Genomic DNA, 19,043 nt, shown 5'->3' with positions numbered 1-19,043 from the left:
AACAAATTAATGAAAAATAAATAAAGTCATTTTCTATTTGGTGTAAGCACATGCCTCACACCCCCCCCCCCTCCCAAAAAAATCCAGCTACGGCACTGAATAAAATCAGCCAACTCTCGATAACTCGAAGTCCCAAAAAACCGGCTAAAACGATCGAGTTATTGGTGGTTCGAGTTTATGAGAAATTTCTACAACAGTCCTCAAAAGTTTGGGACCCAATGAAAACTTCGAGATAAAGGAATATTTGAGTTTATAACATTCGCGTTATCGAGATCCGATTGTAGTTTCTTTTCTTCGTTCTTTCCTTTTTTTTAAACATTCAACTTTTAGCTTTTCGCAAACAAAGCTGTTCTTAAAATATTTTTTCTTGAAGTATAAGATGAAAATGCTTTCATCGCATGACAAAATTAGCTGAAACAAAGAAAGATCACACAGGATGTAATAGAAACTTGCCAAATGCTACAATTTTATTAATTTGTATTATTTACAATATTTATTTATTCTTCAATGTACAATTTTATTATTTCTATTATAATCATTCATTTGATTTCAAGATACTGAACTGATTACAAGTGTCACAGAAATTCAATTAATATTTCACGCAAATCTCTAGTGTCAGCTGAATAATTGAATAAAATCGAATAGAAAAATATCTGAATATAATTGCAGATTTCATGACTCATTTGTCATTTAGCATTCACCCGTTCAAATTTACTCCATGAAATAAAAATGCTGATTCTGTGAAATATAATGAAATGTTAAAAATAATTTATTAATAATTCGAAATAATCATAAAAATTTAGAATATAATTGATTCGAATTTTGTTTAAATTTGAAGAAAATCTCATAATACCTTCACACATAAAATAATTTTCTGTTAATTATTTAAAAAAACTGAAACACACAGTTTTAAATTATTCAGTATTTGAAAAGTACTATAATCAAACTCTTAAACTAAGTTGCAATTTTAAAAAAATTGAAAACTCAAATTTGTTTATCCAATTTCGGCTAAAAATATTAGACAACAATCGAAACACATGAATAAAAGGTGGCACTGAACTCATCACGTGATGAAGGCGTTGAAAAACGACAGCAACTCCATTTGTCTTTGAAAGACAAGAGGCTGTTCTTGATCACGTGATATACAGACATGAAAAAAGCAGGGAATAACTGCAAGATGTAATGCGAAGGATGCTTCACAATCAGCTTCAAGTTTTGAGGCCTATAAGAAAATAGTGTTTATCTCAGTAAAAATCAAAAACATTTTAATGTTGATACAGTCGAACTCTCTTATAACGAGTCCTGGTTTAACGAAAACCTGGATTTAGTAAGAAAATCAGAAATACTAGGTTAGTAGAATGTCAAGTCTATGGGAGCATAACTCTTTTTTTTTTAACGAGCAAACCCCGCTTAAAGCGAGCAATGTTTTCCAGATTCGTAAAATTTCTATTGATTTCCAGCTCAGCTTAGCCTTTTTTGGTAAAACTTCTTGAACATTGCGAAGTTAACCAAAGTAAGTGACAAATCATAAATCCCAAGGGTAAGCGATGACAGCATTGTGGAGTAAAGAAACATTTAAAATTATTTATGTGTTATATTCCTCAAAAGCAAAAACATAAGAAACATGCAGGAATTTCAAAGCTAAGTGACCAACTTCTTTGGAACACAGTGATTTAAAAGAAGACGGAAAAAAATCAACTATGATGAATTTTCAAGATTTTTTTCGCGAACTCGTTTTTTACGAGTACTCGGTTATAACGAGCAAATACCGCTGACCCTTTGCGCTCGTTCAACTGTACAAATCTGTTGCTCTCAAAAGTTCTGACTATCACGCTCAGTGGCGAATCCAGGACAGGAAGGTAAGGCAGTGGTGCTCCACCCCAAATCGTGAAGCTCCTCCCCCCAAAAAGAAAGAGCCCCCTTCCCAAAAAAGGCAAAAATACCCTCAAGGAAAACCCCCTAAATATTTTAATGGCGCTGTGTGAGGTCATTACCCCCCCCCCCCCAGATGGGCACCCCTGGCTAAGGGGCTGCAGTCCCCTCAGACCATGACCCCTCAACGTTCCTCAAAATTACAGTAACTTCTGGAAGAAGCATCATATAGGCGTAACCACCAATCCCCCCCCCCTCCCAAAAAAAACCAGTTCGTCAACTAAAATTTGAATGTTCGGAACATCACCGTAAACGCAGCGTTGAAGAGCAATGATTAACTCTAACGTGGTACATCTGAAATCCTTGATCGGGGAAGTAGTAACTGTCACCTAGCTGTTTTGCCGTCGTCAGATTCCCATTTTCGGTGTAGCACGCCGTTCCGTAGATGGAGTGAATTCCATAAAGCCCAGTATCTTTTTGTTGCAGGACTAAAGATGGAAACGTCCTGCCAGCTAGGTCGCCGACTGTCACTATCCATGAACTCCAAAATTGGTTTTATGTCGGGGTCTTCAAGTTGATCTTTTCGAACTTGGTCCTCCATGGATCAGATTCTGAAGATGTTGGAGTCACTGTCACCTGATAGGCAGTAGGGCTAGTCGTTCCATACTGTTTCTCGATTCGGGAACAATAATTGCAGTTCTCAGGACAGGGTCTCCTTGATAAAGCGTCTGCATTACCGTGAGACAACCCTTTTCGGTGCTTGATCTCCATGTCATATTCCTGGAGCCGCTGTATCCACCTGGCTATCTGACCTTCCGGATTTTTGAAGTTCAAAAGCCAAGTTAATGAGGCATGATCTGTCCGAAGCAGAAATTTTCGGCCGTAGAGCTAATGATGGAAGTGTTCTACAGCTTTCACTATGGCCAGTAACTCCTTTCTGGTGACGCAGTAATTTCGCTCCGACTTTGATAAGCATTTGCTCCAGTAAGCGATGACGTGTTCATTGCCGTCAATTTCTCGGGCTAAAACAGCTCCGATGCCCTCGTGGCTCGCATCAGTGTCCAGGATGAAGGATTTTTCAGGCTGAGGATAGGCGAGGATAGGCGTTGTTGTTAAAGCCTCCTTCAGTCGTAGAAATGCATCTTCGCATTCTTTGGACCATTCAAACTTTTGCTTGCTCTCCGTCAGCTTATGCAAAGGTCGTGCAATGTTGGAAAAACCCTTTACAAACTTCCTGTAGTACGTGCAGAGCCCCAGGATACTTCGCAGCTGATGGATGTTTTCGGGACGACTCTAACTCTTGACTGCAGATACCTTTTCTGGATCGGTTTGTACACCTTCAGAAGAGATGATGTGACCAAGGTAGTTCACTTCCCGGCGGAACAAATTACATTTGGACGGGCTTAACTTCAGATTGGCTTCCTTAAGCTTTTGCAGCACTTTCCTAAGATTAGCCAGATGTTCACCGAAGCTGCGTCCCACGATGATAATATCGTCTAAGTAGACCAGACAGGATTCGTAGGAAAGTCCTCTTAACACTGTTTCCATAAGACGCTCGAACGTAGCTGGTGCATTGCAGAGGCCGAAGGGCATCACTTTAAACTGCCATAAGCCTTGTCCAGTTGTAAACGCTGTCTTCTCTCGGTCATCAGGGTGTATCTCAACCTGCCAGTAGCCGCTCTTCAAGTCCAGGGTCGAAAACCACTTGTGTCCGGAAAGAGTGTCCAAGGTGTCATCTATCCGTGGAAGAGGGTAACTGTCTTTCTTGGTGATTTCATTCAGCCGTCGGTAATTGACACAAAATCTGGTGGAGCCATCTTTCTTTCGAACCAAGACGATGGGAGAGGCCCAAGGACTGGACGAGGGTTCGATGACATCATTGTCCTGCATCTCTTTCAGGAGGGTCTCAACCTCTTCCTTCTTGGCGAACGGTAGTCGTCTTGGATGCTGTTTAATAGGGGGGTGTTCTCCAGTGTAGATCCTATGCTGCGTTAAATTCGTACGGCCAACATCCTCCGATGTAGATGAAAACAGATGCTTGAAGTCGTCCACCAATTGTTCCGCAGCAGTTCTTTGATCTTTCGATAATGGAGCACTCCCAATTAACTTCGATGTCAAGGACTCGGAAGACACAGTCTCAGGGGAATTGATTCTTCTAATGATGCAGTTTACTGGAGTACAAGTTGCTAACACTTCACCTTTCCGGATATTCCTTGGCCTTTCACTCACGTTGGCGACTCTCACAGGAATTACATCCTTAGAAAGGTCCACAAGCGTAGATGCTACCAGCACTCCTTTTTGGTTATTGCTTAGGTTAGGGTATTCAATGAGTCCAAATCGAAAACTATTGCTTTCTTCAAAGGAGCCAGGTATTAATGATTCTGACCTTGAGGGATTCGATAAATCTGTTTATGCTATTATTTGATGAGCGGATTTGACATCACTTTCTGCAGGGAAAACGGCTATGTCTTCTCTCATCGAGTGCAGCTCATTAGTCTTGAAATCGAGAGTGAAGTCATATTTCTTCAAAAAGTCCAATCCGAGAATGAAGGGGTCCGTGATATTAGCGACGAATGCCGTATGATGGTAGGTGGCATTCCCAAACACTATTTCCAAGTCCACTTTACCGTCAATCTCGATTTTGTCACCTGTCACAGTCTGGAGACTTACGCGTGGCGATGTCCACAACAGCTTCAATCCAAATTCACGAGCCACATCTGTCCTAATGATTGTCACATTGGCTCCAGTGTCGACAATCAGTCTGCAGGGGTTCCCATTTACATGTGCGTAAATGAAAAGTCCATCACTGCCACTACTAGAAGAGGAAATCTGCAGAGCTCTGGTGGTGGTGATTTCCTTCCCTCGCGCAGGCGCGGATCCACGGGAGGGGAACTGGGGGAACGTTCCCCCTCCAAAACCCCAAGTGTACCTAAATTTTTCAGAACAGAATACAGGAAAATTCTATCGTTTTTTAAAACTTGAACTTGAAGAAAGGTTTCAGGAAAAGCGAGGAGAGAATTAAAAAGCGGTTCTCTACAGAGAAGAATCACGTAGATGTCCCCCTCCCGTCCCCGTTCACAGAAAACAAAATTCCAATTGTGCCTAAAACTGTTCAGGAAACAGAGTATAGGCAAATTTTTCCGTTTTTCAAGACGTGAACTAAGGCACCAGGAAAAGCAATTAGACAACAGCAAAAGGGGATCTACGTAGGGGAACTGGAGGGATGTTCCCCTTCCCGATTTTAAAGGGAGGGGAACATTGTCTCATGGTCTCATGTGTAGCTAAAAATTTTTAGAACAGAGAGCAGGAAAATTCGGTTTTATAGAACTTGAACTTCAAGAAAGGCCCCAGGAGAAGCGATCAGACAATACCAGAGGCAGATAGATCCACGGAGGGGAACTGGGGTAATGTTCCTCTCCCCCCAAAATCCGATGTGTAGCTAAAAAATTTTAGAACAGAGAGCAGGAAAATTCGGTTTTATAGAACTTGAACTTCAAGAAAGGCCCCAGGAGAAGCAATCAGACAATACCAGAGGCAGTTAGATGCACGAAGGGGAACTGGGTGAATGTCTCCCCCCCCCCAAATCTTATGTGTAGCTAAACAATTTTAGAAAAGAAAGCAGGAAAATTCTGTTTTATAGAACTTGAAGAAAGGCTCCATGAAAAACGATCAGATAATAGCAAAGGAGGATCCATGGAGGGGAACTGGGGGAATGTTCCCCTCCCCCAAAAATCTTATGTGTCCCTAAAAATTTTTTAAACAGAGTGCAGGAAAATTCTTCTGCTTTATAGAACTTGAAGAAAGGTGCAGGGAAAAGCGAGGAGAGAGGAAAAGCGGATTCAAAGAGGGGAACTGGGGGAATGTCCATCTCCAAAACTCAAAATCCCAAGTAAACCTAAAACTGCTTAGAAAACAGAGTAGGGTAAAACCACCAGATGTAGACACTTTAAGGATTAATTTTTTCTGTTTGTTAACATAGCTTGGAGGGAATTAATCATACCTATATGAATTCAAGAATATTCAGGCAGCAGCAAGCCGGTACTGATGGCTTACTTTTTGTACATAGCTGATACAGTTTGCCCTCCTCCTAATTTCCCGGGTAGCAACTTTTGGAGGGAGGGGGGGGGGGGAATTTACCATATTTCTGTTGATTTTTGTTGCATCTCGGTCTAATATTTAAAGGAAGATGGGTGAAGGTGGCAGGTTTTAGGTTTTGCTCCGATTCTGAAAAATTGAAGATCTGGTACTGCAAGAATGTTAAGATAGGAGGTTAGAAGTTATAAAAAAATACAAAAACTAAATGCATCTGTCATGATTATAGGCCATTCCACCATCACGTGCGGGAGAAAAATACGCTTAAATTTCATTAACATTTCGTCATATCTCCTAATATTTTAATGAAACAGGGGTAAGCAATTTTTTTAATCTTTACATTTGATACAAAGATACTACTGACGCAATTATATTTTTATTAAACACTTTTGTTATTAAATAAAATTTATTTACATGCGTCACGTGCGGGACATCCAAAGTCAACCTTTGGTAACTTGCTTATGAATAAGTTAATATTTTTGCTCTATTAATACAGCAATAACGAAACAAATTTTAGATTTTGAAAGCTATGGTTCCAACGTAAAGGAAACATGTCTCATAGAAATAATTATTTAAACCATTGAAAAAAAAGTATATGCCCATTCCATTGAAAATGGTTATTTTGTCCCGCACGTGACAGTTCCTATATTTCATAAAAAAGAAATAATTTTTAAAGAAAGTCTTCGCTTAAGAAGTCACACATGCGCTAGTGATTTCTTAAGCAACAAAATTTTGTCCATCATCCTTTTAAATTATTATTTTTTATGAAATATATGAAGCGTCACGTGCGGGACAAAATTACCGTTTTCCGTGGAATGGCTCTTCTTAGTTATGCTAAAAGTTATAAGGCTACAAGAAGTAAATTCGAGTTCGTGGTCTGATTAAATATTTTTCATCGTACTTAATTTTAAAGGCTCATCGCTCATCGGTATGGCACAATACAGCTTCCTAGTCTTAATTCCTTTTATCCACTTTAGGGCCATTTCTAATCTCCCTAATTGCTTTATTTGCTTTTTGTAGTACTATTTGTTTTCCAGTAATCTTTTAAAATGATTCTTTTTGATCACAAATCTGTTTAAACTGTGTTTTGTATATATTTGGTGTAGAGTTATCATAATTTATTTGGTGTAGAGTTGATCATTATTTTTAAAACTTCTGCAGTTTAGTGGCGCAACCAGGGAGAACAGACACATTGCCCGTGTTTTTCATAGGAGGGGTTTCCATGTTCAAAAACATTTCTTACACTTAAAGGGAAGAGTAGAACGTACCTTAGAAATCGAAGATATATATATATATAAGGGGAAAAAAGGAATGTCGCGAAAAAAATCTAAATTTCTTTTGAAAAGAACCTTGAAATAAAAATTTTCAATCGTGGCGGAAAATTGATCAGAAAGTTACATACCACACCTCCTACTTCTTTTAATGCTACGCATCGGAAGTCCACTTCCCCCACCAAAACCTTTAAAGAGCGTCTCAAATCTCGTATTTAGGGCTTCAATTGCGAAAAATTTCCAGGGAAGAACTACCTAACACCTCGCATTCTAACAACATCAAAAATCGATTTTTTTTTTTTTTTTTTTTTTTTTTTTTTTTTTTTTTTTTTTTTTTTTTTTTTTTTTTTTTTTTTTTAGCTTCAATTTCGAAAAATTGCCGAACACCTGATGCTAACAAAATAATATGGTCTGCTCACGTTTTTAAGTCGTCATTTACGAAAAATTTCCGGACGAGGGCCCGATTGCTCCCGTAGGAAATCAGAAAATAAAAAAATTCAATTTCGATAATTTAAAGGGGAGAGCGTTTAAATCCTCCATCATTGAATATCACTTAAAAACTTCGTTTTCTAGGACTTCAGTTTCAAATTATTTTTTGGGGAGAGCCCTAGAACCCCACTGCTCGTAACATCATCAAAGTTTGTCTGTAACTGCATTTTTGGAACTTCAATTTCAAAAAAATTGGGCAGAGGTTTGATCGATTTAAATCTATTTTACCACACAATCTACCGGGGGCTGCCCCAAAAAGTCCCATTTCTTTCTCTACCATAAACAAATATCGCCTATAATAGTGTTTTCAAAATTTCAATTCTAAAAAATTTCCGCAGAATACCCGCCGAAAATTTCCTCTCCGTAACATCAGAGACCGTCAAAACCTGAGTTCGTAAAACTACAATTTCAAAAATTTTCAGGGGGGAGAAATTTTAAGAGTGCCCCTTCTAAAATTATTTTCTCGTTGAACCACTGCTGCAATAAAAATATTATTTTCTTTAAGCCCTTAAAAATACAACAATGAACAAAAAATTTTTAAAATTATTATCTGAGGATTGTAGTATCAGAATTTGAAATGCATAAAAATGTTTTTGATAGAAAGCGTGAACAAGCAGAGGATGAGGATGAGTTGTAAAACTAAGTTTTTATGGTGTTTTTCTTGATGAATATTTTTACATAAAACATAACTGCAAAAAAGTTCCCCTCCCAAATCCATAGTCTGGATCCGCCACTGCCCTCGCGTAGCTTGGCGAGCCGGACAACTCCTTCGCAGGTGTCCTTCACTACCGCATTTCCAGCACTTCTGCTCTTGTTTCTTCAGGGCTGTTATGGTGCTCAGATGTCTTGCCAAGTCACCGAGTTGTCTCTCAAGTTCAGCGAGGTGGGACGACCTGGAATCAGACTCATCAGCTTCCTGAGTCCGGATTAGATGGCGATCCACACGGGTTGCTTCTTGGGCGGCCTCGTATCTCATCGCATACACAACAGCAGAATTCAGGTCTTTGACATCCGCCATCCGTAGAGCTTTCTGGATTTCCGGATCTCGAACCCCGTCGATGTAGTAGTTGAGTGCCAGGTTGTCTCGAACATCCGCAGGACAGTCGCAAAAAGCAAGATGAGACAGTCTCTCGACGTCCGCCGCTAGCTCTTGCAGGGTTTCCCCGGTTTTCTGGAAACGGGACTTCAACTGGAGTCGGCTGAAATCTTTCTGGCACTTCTCACCGAAGCGAAGCTCCAACGCAGATGTGAGGGCGGCGAAATCCAGGCGCTGGCTGTCCGAAAGGGTCTAAAGAATGTCCGCTGCGTCACCTCTCAGGGATGCTGCAAGATGGCAGGCCTTGGTAGCAGAGTCCCATCCGTTCGCTTCCGCCACTATCATGAATTGAGTTTTGTAAACCTGCCACGAACTTTTCCCATCAAATGTGGCCAGTTTAATGGACGGTCGAGCAACACATGTGGGAGCGTTAAACTGTACAGAGCTGCTTTCCGCGGTCGCCAATCTCCTTTCCACGTCCTCAATTATTTCTTCCTTAAATGAAGTCAATTTCTTGTCTTCTTCTTCCAACTTATTTTCCACATTGGCGATGCGCTCTTCCACAGTATCAAATTTTTCTTCCAGAGCATCGACTTTATCTCCCATGGCGGTTAGTTGATTCTCCATCATGGTTTTCATCGACGTTAGGTCATTTTTCATTTCATCGTGACTTGTAGTAATTTTAGCAGTTAAATCACTATTTAACAGTTCTTGGTTAGTCGCTAATTCATTTTTCAATTGTTTTTGATTAGCCGCAATGTCATTTTTTAATTGTTCTTGATTTGCAGTAAAACTTGCAGTCAAATCACTTTTGACAGAGTTGATTGCATCAAGCAGGTGTTTTAATTGTTCATCCATTGCGCGAGTAATCACCATAAAAACAAAGTCTATAAATTCAAACAGTCTTTATGAAAAAATGTCCAAAGTCACACTTATTCCAAGAAAGTCCAGAAGTAGCCCCGCGTTGGGCGCCAATTTGTTACGGATTCGGTAAACTTCCACTTTCTTGAAATGAAGACACAGTTCTTGATAAAAACACAGGAGCTTTATTTACACTATGTACAGGAGAAATCGTTAACAACTGCTAAATTATTCATCAGCAATTAAGCAATTATCACACAACACCGTAAACTCAACGTTTACACACGTTTTTACTTCCAAATACGAAAACAACACAGAGAAATGCCTCGCAATAAACAGAGCAAATACGCTCTCAGTTCGAAATCTCAATCGAAACTCACTTTTTATCCATCGCTAACGGCTTATATACACACCGAAAAGAAATCTCTCAGATATTCCACACGCTTCTGGAAAATAGTAGACCGTTATCAAATTTGATCAATGAACAAAAAGGAGACAGGGGAGTCGTATACTTTAACCATATGAAAAGGGGTTGTATATTCATTACGGGAAACTATTTACAGGTTACGTTACTACAATAATTACTATTTACAGGATTTGTAACAACATTTTAGCTCATAACCGCTGTTATTGCATCAAAATACAGTAAAATTAAGCGCTTTCTGTTCTATACAGCGAATTCACACTGCTTTTAAATGAGCATAATGTAATATCTTACTACTATTATATATGCGAAAGTTTGTCTGTATGGATGTATGGATGTATGGATGGATGTATGGATGTTTGTTACTCTTTCACGCAAAAACTACTAAACGGATTTTGATGAAACTTTACAATAATATAGCTTATGCATCAGAATAACACATAGGGTAGTTTTTGCCCCGTTATGGGGCGCAAAACCCCCTTAGGGGAGCAATAAAATACAATTTTCGTATAAATTCTCTAATAAAGGGATGAAAAAATACTTGCACATATTTACATTATATGTCCATCTAAAGCTCTGATTTTTCTGCTGAAGATGGCACCTATTCGAAATTTTTAAGTAGAATAAAAAACGAGTTATGAGCTTTTTAGTTCCATGTTCGAAGGCTTTCCTAAACTTAATACAGTATTTAGTGTATCATCTCAACTCCCTGTCGATAGCGACAATTGTTGTATTGTTGACTATCTTTGCTTTTCGTGACTGTTCAAGGCTTTTCTCAAGTCAAATCTTGAAGTAAGATTTTTGCACATTATTGGCAAATAATATATGATTTGGCTGATCATTTTCCATTTAAACGGAACTTTAATGTAATTAATGATTTTTATTATTATTTATGCTGATTGAACACTTACTCATTATTCATTCAACCAGCAGATCGCCAAAATTTTTGCAGAAAGATTTCCGTAGCTGATGCATTTGGCAGTTTTTTTCAACGTCGCTGTTTTTGAAACCGAAGACTACGTCATAATGTTTCTCAGCTTTCACCATGTAAACAAAATATCGCCAATCAAAGAATCTTTAAAAAAAAACTTTCTTTACTGTGTTAAATAATCCAGCAACTAAATTAAGCAAATCCATAAACAGCTCAAAAACTTCCATTAATTTTCCTTTTTGCACAATTTCAAACAATCGCCAAATTTTACTACTTATTTTGGAAACATTTCGAATGAAACTCTTTAGCACCATTTTATGGTGACCAAAAGTATCTCAGCACCTGGCGATAATATCTTTGTAACGAAAATTAATATCATATCGTTTTACAAAGTAAGGAAAGAAGGAGGGAGCATCATCGAAGGTATCCCAAAACGATTCCCGCAAATTCAGTAAAATCGCACCAAGGACCCACAATGATTGAAATTTCCCAAAATAACTAAAGCAAGTATAAGGGGATTACGAGCAACTTCAATAGCAATACAGAAAAGGTTTTAGACACCATGTAAAAAAAAAAAGTATCAACAGATTAATCTTTTTAAACATGAGAAGAATAATTTCATGTTTTGGAAATTTGTATATGCTTAAATATAATGCTTTCGTTTCTAAATCAATACTATTTTGTTCTTTATACTTATTGCTATTTTACTTTTATGGGTAAGGAAGAAACTCTATTTTGAATCACGTCAAAAAGATGTGTTTTAAATTCTTTCACTTAAACCAGAAAACAAAAGCAAGTAACGATTTTTTCTCATAATTATTACTGACCCAGGCAACGCCGGGTATTTTTGCTAGTATTTACATATTTTGACAACAGGATTTTTTGTTGTAGGGATTGGCATCAGTGCTGTATTCCAATAATTGATACTTTGAATTTGGAACTGTAACAAAATTAGTAATAGTATTAATAAACATTTAGTTTTCACAAGCGATGTTATTTTATTGTGCAGATAAAACACATACCACCAAATTTCTGATAGTTCTACCTAAACTATGTAATACATACTCGTATGGCTGAGTAAATGGTCACTAGATGTCGCTGATTGCACCATTGGAAACAAGTTGATGCAGTTGTACCTCATATGCCTATTATTTTTCAACTGTCTTGCACAATAAGTTCACGCTCAATATGAAATAACAATATTGCGTGAGCCTGATAAGTTGAAGCTTCACCTTGAACATCTTTACTTCTTTTTCAGGAAATCAGAGAAAGAGGGGGGATTTGAGTTGGAATGCTTTTGAAAAACTACTGCGAAAGTTACTCAATTCAACTCAGCGTCAACCCCCTTTGCTATTACCCCAAAGAGCAGTGAACATTTTCAAAGTCAAGGTATCGGTGTGAAAGCCACACAGATTATTTTATTTTTTGATTTATTTAGGCATTGGCGTTAGTAGCCACAAAAGCGGACTGAAACCGCTTGCATCCATTCCATCTTCAAGTTTCAATGGAGTTGCCTCCATCAGTCAAAAATACGAGTTTTAGACACTAAAATTGATAGAATGAGCAAGAAATAAATAAATAACCAAATAAAATAACATGGAGCCAAAAAAACTTTTATTTTCCCAACATTTAGTTTTTATTTAAATTTTTTAAACGTCCGATATTGGAAATAAGGCGTGGTCTTTATGACGTCACAAGTGACGTACTTTGACGCGCTACTCCGTTGGCGTCCTAAATGTTTACGCTTTGCTGTCAACTGCGTTGCCAGCATATAATAATTTGCTGAATGGCATTTCATCACTAGTGATGTCATGTGCAGGAGTGTAGAAGATGGAATTGAATTTGTGCACCAATTCAAAAAATGTTAAAAAATATTAAACTTTGCAAAATTATTTAAAAAAATGTTTAAATCTCATGCTCTTAAGCATGTTCTTTCAGAATAAAATACTTTTAAAAATTCGGAAACAACACAATTCCCGTGAATATGATCAACAACAGCTTTTAAGCCATATTGAGAGTGATTTTCAATCTACAATTTTATTCTACTTACATTCGTTCGAAACTCTCTTGAATTTCCAACGAAAACTTCAACAGGTCTGCGAAATTGTTGTCAAAATTTCTGTTTGCTGACTGAACGATGTAGGCCATCAAATTTGTCGGAACAGAACTCCCCTGCAAAGAATTGAAGTTCATTTTTAACACGCTTTTATTAGCTTCACCTGTATGTATGTATGTATGTATGTATGTATCTTGTAACGGAATCTTGCAGCTCAAATTTCGCCCACTTCCTGCAATCCAATTCTTTTGAAATTTGGCACGCGACCTCAGACCCGATGACAATGCAATATTCTATAATCAAATTAATTAATTAACTCTTTTAATTGTTAGTTTCCTACAATTTTAATCATTATTTTGGCATAAATCCAACAATGTAAAAAAGGAAAAAATTTAAAAAATACATTAAAAAATGCTCGCAAAAATTATTTTAAAATATCTACAAAAACCTTTAAATTTTCTGCATCAGACAAAATTTGTTCCAATGTTCCAAGGTAATTAGAACATGAAATATAATTGTTTTTAACTAATTTCATGCCAAAATTTAGGTGAGCCTTCAATTGAAATTCATTGCTGATCAGACTATTGTTGAACAAAACTTTTATTCAAATGCATCTCAAATTTTCAAAGTAATATAAATATGATTTCCGCAAACATACATCGATGACTCACTGTAACTTCCCATCGGGGTACCCTTGTCTTAACTTTACCCCGCACTCGTTTTATAAATAATTTCGTCAATTAAGTCCCAATCTGATTCAAATTTTCATATACCGCACAAAAAAAAAAAAAAAACTTTGCCTGATAATTCTCCAACATAAGCCTAAAAAACAGAAAAATAAAATAATAGTTTAAAAAACTAAAAAAAAAAAAAAAAAACACTCTTTCGCGTAGCAAAATGAACTAAAAAGTGAAAAATAATCTTTGGATGATAGTAGTTGACCAATCACTTAATTTTAATGTAATACAAAAAAGCGTGGGGGGCTTCTTATCAGTTGTCTTGAATTTCTTCCATTTGTTGTCCAAGCAAAAATGTAAATAGACAGCACCCCACGGTTTTTTGTATTACATTGAAATTAAGTGATTGGTCAACTACTATCATCCAAAGATTATTTTCCACTTTTTAGTTCATTCTGCTACGCGAGAAAGCGTATTTTTTTAGTTTTTTAAACTATTATTTTTTTTCAATAAAAATCTTAAGATATGATCGATTCACAATGAAATAATTTAAAACAGGGGGAACCAGATTTCGGAATTTGAACAGTTCTCCTCTATTAATTTCTATTATACTTATTTTCAGGTGAAAACATCAATTGTTAAGTCCTTTCGAACCAGTTAACCCAAGAATCGTACTTTCTATGATATACAGTGTAAATCGTAACGCGTAATGTGTAATAGTAAGGCAAGTGAATGCATATTTTGTTCAAGAATTTGAATTCATGTACGACATCAAAGTTACAAGGTTTTCTTAAATAATTAAGTTTCTATAAATGGTAGAGAATGGTAATCAAACACAAATTTTGAGGAAAAAATGTAGACACGTGTTTTGGAGTTACAAGGAATGTCTTTTAATAAAAGACAAAGCTTTCCCTAATCTGTTAGCTAAATTCTTATGCAATGAAAATATATCCCTGTAACAACAAAACATGTGTCTGCAATTTATCATTTTTTTTTTTTACTTTGCCAACGTCGTGATCATCATTTATAATTTCAGCAAAAAGATATGGTTTTTATTTCTCCATTTAGTGACTTTTTTAAAGGTGTTATTTTTTCCCTTTTTAATGCGTAACTAGCAGCCCATGGCACAAGCCATGACCAAATAATGCCTCGCCACCTACGACGGCTCGGTGGGGTTGGTGTTTAACTCTGTTCTTCCGAAACAGAAATACATCTCCTTCGGCGCTGTACTTCCTTTGACTTCGCTTAGCAAAAGAAATTAAACTGACGTTTTCGGTACGTAAATTACATTCCTTCAAAGGAAGAGACGAAAAATGATCGCATAAAAAAACATATTGTCTGCTTCGGTACATAAACTAATAAACAGAGTATTTTTTGCGAGGTGCAGCTTTAGAATCTATTGATTCCGTTCCGTGCACCTTGCAACAAACAAAAAACTCCAACTATTCAATAGCGTCCGGTTTAAGTAAAAAAAAAGAGAGAGAGAAAGGAGAGAGAAATTATGAACGCAGGATTAAAGTAATCTTGAGAAAGAAGTCTGCGAGTCATTTCAACTTCGGTCGCTTGCTAGAATGATGGGAAAAATTTATGGGGGAAAGTGATTCCAAAAGAAGGACCAAGAGGAGAGAAGTCACTTTTTTAATTGTTTTTAATTAATATCTCCGCTAAAGTCTCACAGTTATGCCACATAACTAAACATGTAAACTACAAAATTATGAATGTACCGATACCTGGTTCGATACTCTTCTGCCGTTCACCAGGAATAGCGATGACATAGATACATACACTACCTTGCCATTCGTCCCCGGACACTTCATACAAGTCACGCAAAGCGGGCTCACACAACAGCAATAGCGTGTAGGGCCACCATTTGCTGCAATGACAGCTGCAACTCTTTGAGGAGGACTTTCCACCAAGTGACGATATGTTGCAATTGGAATCAGGCTCCATTCCTCCTTCAATATGGCGTAGAGCTCAGTCTTGTTTCGGGGCCGAGTTGGCCTGGCTCTCAGCCGCCGCTCCAACACATCCCAAAGATGCTCGATGGGGTTAAGGTCTGGACTCTGGGCAGGCCAATCAAGTTGTTCCACATCCATGTTTTCGAACCAGGTAGTAATAACACGTGACGTATGGTATGATGCATTGTCCTGTTGAAAGAGAAAAGGGCCATTTCCGAAGTATTGTCACAAGGTAGGTAACGCGTGGTTGCCCAGAACTGCTTGCTTGGTACCGCTCGGTATTCATGATTCTATCCACTGCAACAAGTAGATCCAGCCCATACCGCGAAAAACACGACCACACCATTATCCTTTTCGAAGGGTGTCCGGTGACGAATGGCCAGGTAGTGTACATACATACCAAGATACACTCAGTTTTTAATGTATAAGATAATCTTTTGTTAATCTCCATTTCGGCCCAGATCGCTATTCCTTTTTATGAGTGCTTCCCACACTTACAAAAGGTTGCCGACTCTAGACATAGGGAATGATTTAAACTTTCTTTCAGGTATAATGTTTTAGTTAAACTATAATGAGTAGGTACATTTCGATTGTCACTGTGACAAATGTTATCGATTTAAAAACGCGCGATTATTAATTATTTTCTCTGCTATCTATTTACGAGTACGTATGCAAACAAATTTGAATGTTTGAATGTTTTGTGCCAGCGGGCTTCTCGACATAATCTGATATAGCTCTTCCGCTATATCAGATTTAGGCTGTGGCTAATAAAATATTGCTCATAGCCGCATTTCCAGTAAAACAACAACACCAGGGTTTATTGAATTATTTCAATTTTTTTTTTCTTCAATGTAAAAAAAAAAAAAAAACTTACCCAGTCTTCAGCTTCGATGCAGCTATCTCTGAACTCTTTCGCCGCTTTTGTCTTCTTACTATGAAATAACAATTGTATTAAAAATACAGTGTACTTACTCCCCAGGCATTTTTTAGCTGCGGCTCTCCGTAAGCACCTTTTCTCGAAGATATATGCGCCCTTATTGCAGTTTTGTTAAAATAAATGCCTCTCTATGCTTTTTGTAAAAAAAAAAGGGGGGGGGGTCCCTTTCGAAGCCGCCTGTCCACCCCCCCCCCTTTTTTTTGACCAGAAGAAGTGCCCTTTTGCTTGAGATAAAAAAATCATGACCTCGGTAGCACTCCAATTCTTTCAAGTCCATTTATTAGTGCCTCACTCGGGTGGTAAAGACTTTATCGGGCAGGGAAAGAGTGGAGGAGAGCTGTGGCAACTCCAAAGACGCCTTACTTGCAAGCAAGGGCATATAGGAGACATATAGGAGAGCAAGTGGGAGCTCAAGCCCTCCGCTTAGATATGAGAACTTCCTTGCTTTTAATGCTTTTTTCTTTGCCAAAATGTATAAAATTTCTTTTCCAGTCATGACTGAATAATAAAAATTGCAAAACTTTAATATTTCTAATCTGTACTGAAATCGGTTTCCATGGGGAAAATATTCTGCTAAACCATGGGGAAAACTTTTGAGTCGTCCCCCCTTAAAATTTTGCATGTGGGCGCCCTTGCTTGCAAGTGAATTTCAGAGATGACCATTCCTTATTTCTCTAGGTACATTGTTGAAATCCTAAGCGAGGTGACGGAGGACCATACTATCAAATAAATAGCCTCCCACAAAACGTTTGAAAAGTCCTTCTTCAGAAAAATAATTAATTTTCGGTCTCTTTTTTGAGACTTCCTTAAGTACAGGAGCCTAACTGCCACCAGTGGTCTTAAATTTGTGGGAAAATATTTTTAAGACAATAAGTAAAGCGCGGGTCGCGTATGCGTCTTCATATTTTCTTGACAGCATTTGATTGCAGCATTGATTGTTTTTCCTGTGTTTACAGTAAGTGCACAAGAAAGATAAGGTAACAAATTAACACAAAACATTAAATGAAATGAATATCAAATTAAATCTATAGAAATGTAACAGTTAAACTTGTATTTCGTTAGAGTTTAGATGTAGTTTAGTTTTTTTAAACGCTTACCTATTTTAACAAACGTATTTGTTTATTTTTTTCATATGCTCAATGAGTCATTGAAAAAACTAGTCATCAAACACTATACATTGTTAAATTTTAAATCTAAGGGAACCAGGGGTTCAGCGAAAGACAAGTTTGGGGTTCCTCGCTATCCCCAGAGCTTTTGGTTATAACGCATATTGCTAATCCTTCTATAATAGTTTCTATACATGTAAGGACCATTAGGATATCCACCCCCTCCAAAAAGGGTAAGTTTTGGGTGTGATGATGATAAGAATAAATATATGTTACCTAGTTACTTTCGTCTCTCAAGCTAACGGAAGTGAGCTGTTAGTTCAGAAACTAATACAAAACTCGATTTTTATTTATGTGGTCGTGTAAGCGCCAATTGCAGATCTGCTTATGACGCCATTCAGAGATTCGCGCCATACAAGCTGAAACATAATCACGTGGCGATATCAAAAGTAAACTTTGCGGTCGGGAAAACTTAGATAGCACAAACTAAGGACACTAGATCACTCTATTGCGACCATTTGTATAGCTTTTCAAGGCGCGGTATAACCTATTATTTTATGGTTGTATTTGGTTTTATGGCTCTTACGTCATAAAACCAAATACAACCATAGCGGCTCAAGCCAATACCACTAAGTATACGTAGAGAAATGGTTGAAAATGCATTGTGAGCTTTTTAAAATAGCATTGTGTTGGTATTGTATTTAATTTTCGAGCAATACAAGTTTAAAACCCTCAAGAAGAAGAATTATTGTGCCATATATGCAAATTTATTTTCCGTATACGAAGAGATATCTCTGTGCAAGGGGGGGGGGGGAATTCTCTGAACCCTTAGTAGTATGTTGATTTTCATTTCAAATGTACATGTTTTCATTTGAGTCTTTAATAAAATTAATCAACTGTAACATACAGTATTTAGTATGTTACTGTTAATTAACTGCCTAGTTTTTAATGTCAATTCTACGACTCTGCAATGTTGGAAAATTTCCAACAGATTATAAGTTAAAAATCAGTTTAAAATACGTTATGTTAGAAATGCTCGCTTGTAATCGCAAACTGAACGAACTTTGCGATTAACGATTGGTGTTACACTGGTATGAACATCTAATAGTGTTGATTTTAGCGTTTTTTTTTTTTTTTTTTGCAAGGCACAGCGTCCTGCTGCACCTTTGATAAGTCTGGATATTCATATTAACAACCTTTACTTCGCTAGAGATCATGTAAAAATTAGAAGACTGCTGATTGGCTACGAAGTAAAAACGTCATCAATCTTCCTTGTAGCTTGTTTTGCATACTCTTATAATTGTTTAATTTCAAAACAAGGTCTTTAAGACAT

This window comes from Uloborus diversus, chromosome 9, assembly GCF_026930045.1.
Source record: "Uloborus diversus isolate 005 chromosome 9, Udiv.v.3.1, whole genome shotgun sequence".
Taxonomy (NCBI): domain Eukaryota; kingdom Metazoa; phylum Arthropoda; class Arachnida; order Araneae; family Uloboridae; genus Uloborus; species Uloborus diversus.
The sequence above is the reverse complement of the archived record's forward strand: the minus strand, read 5'-3'. Positions refer to the sequence as shown.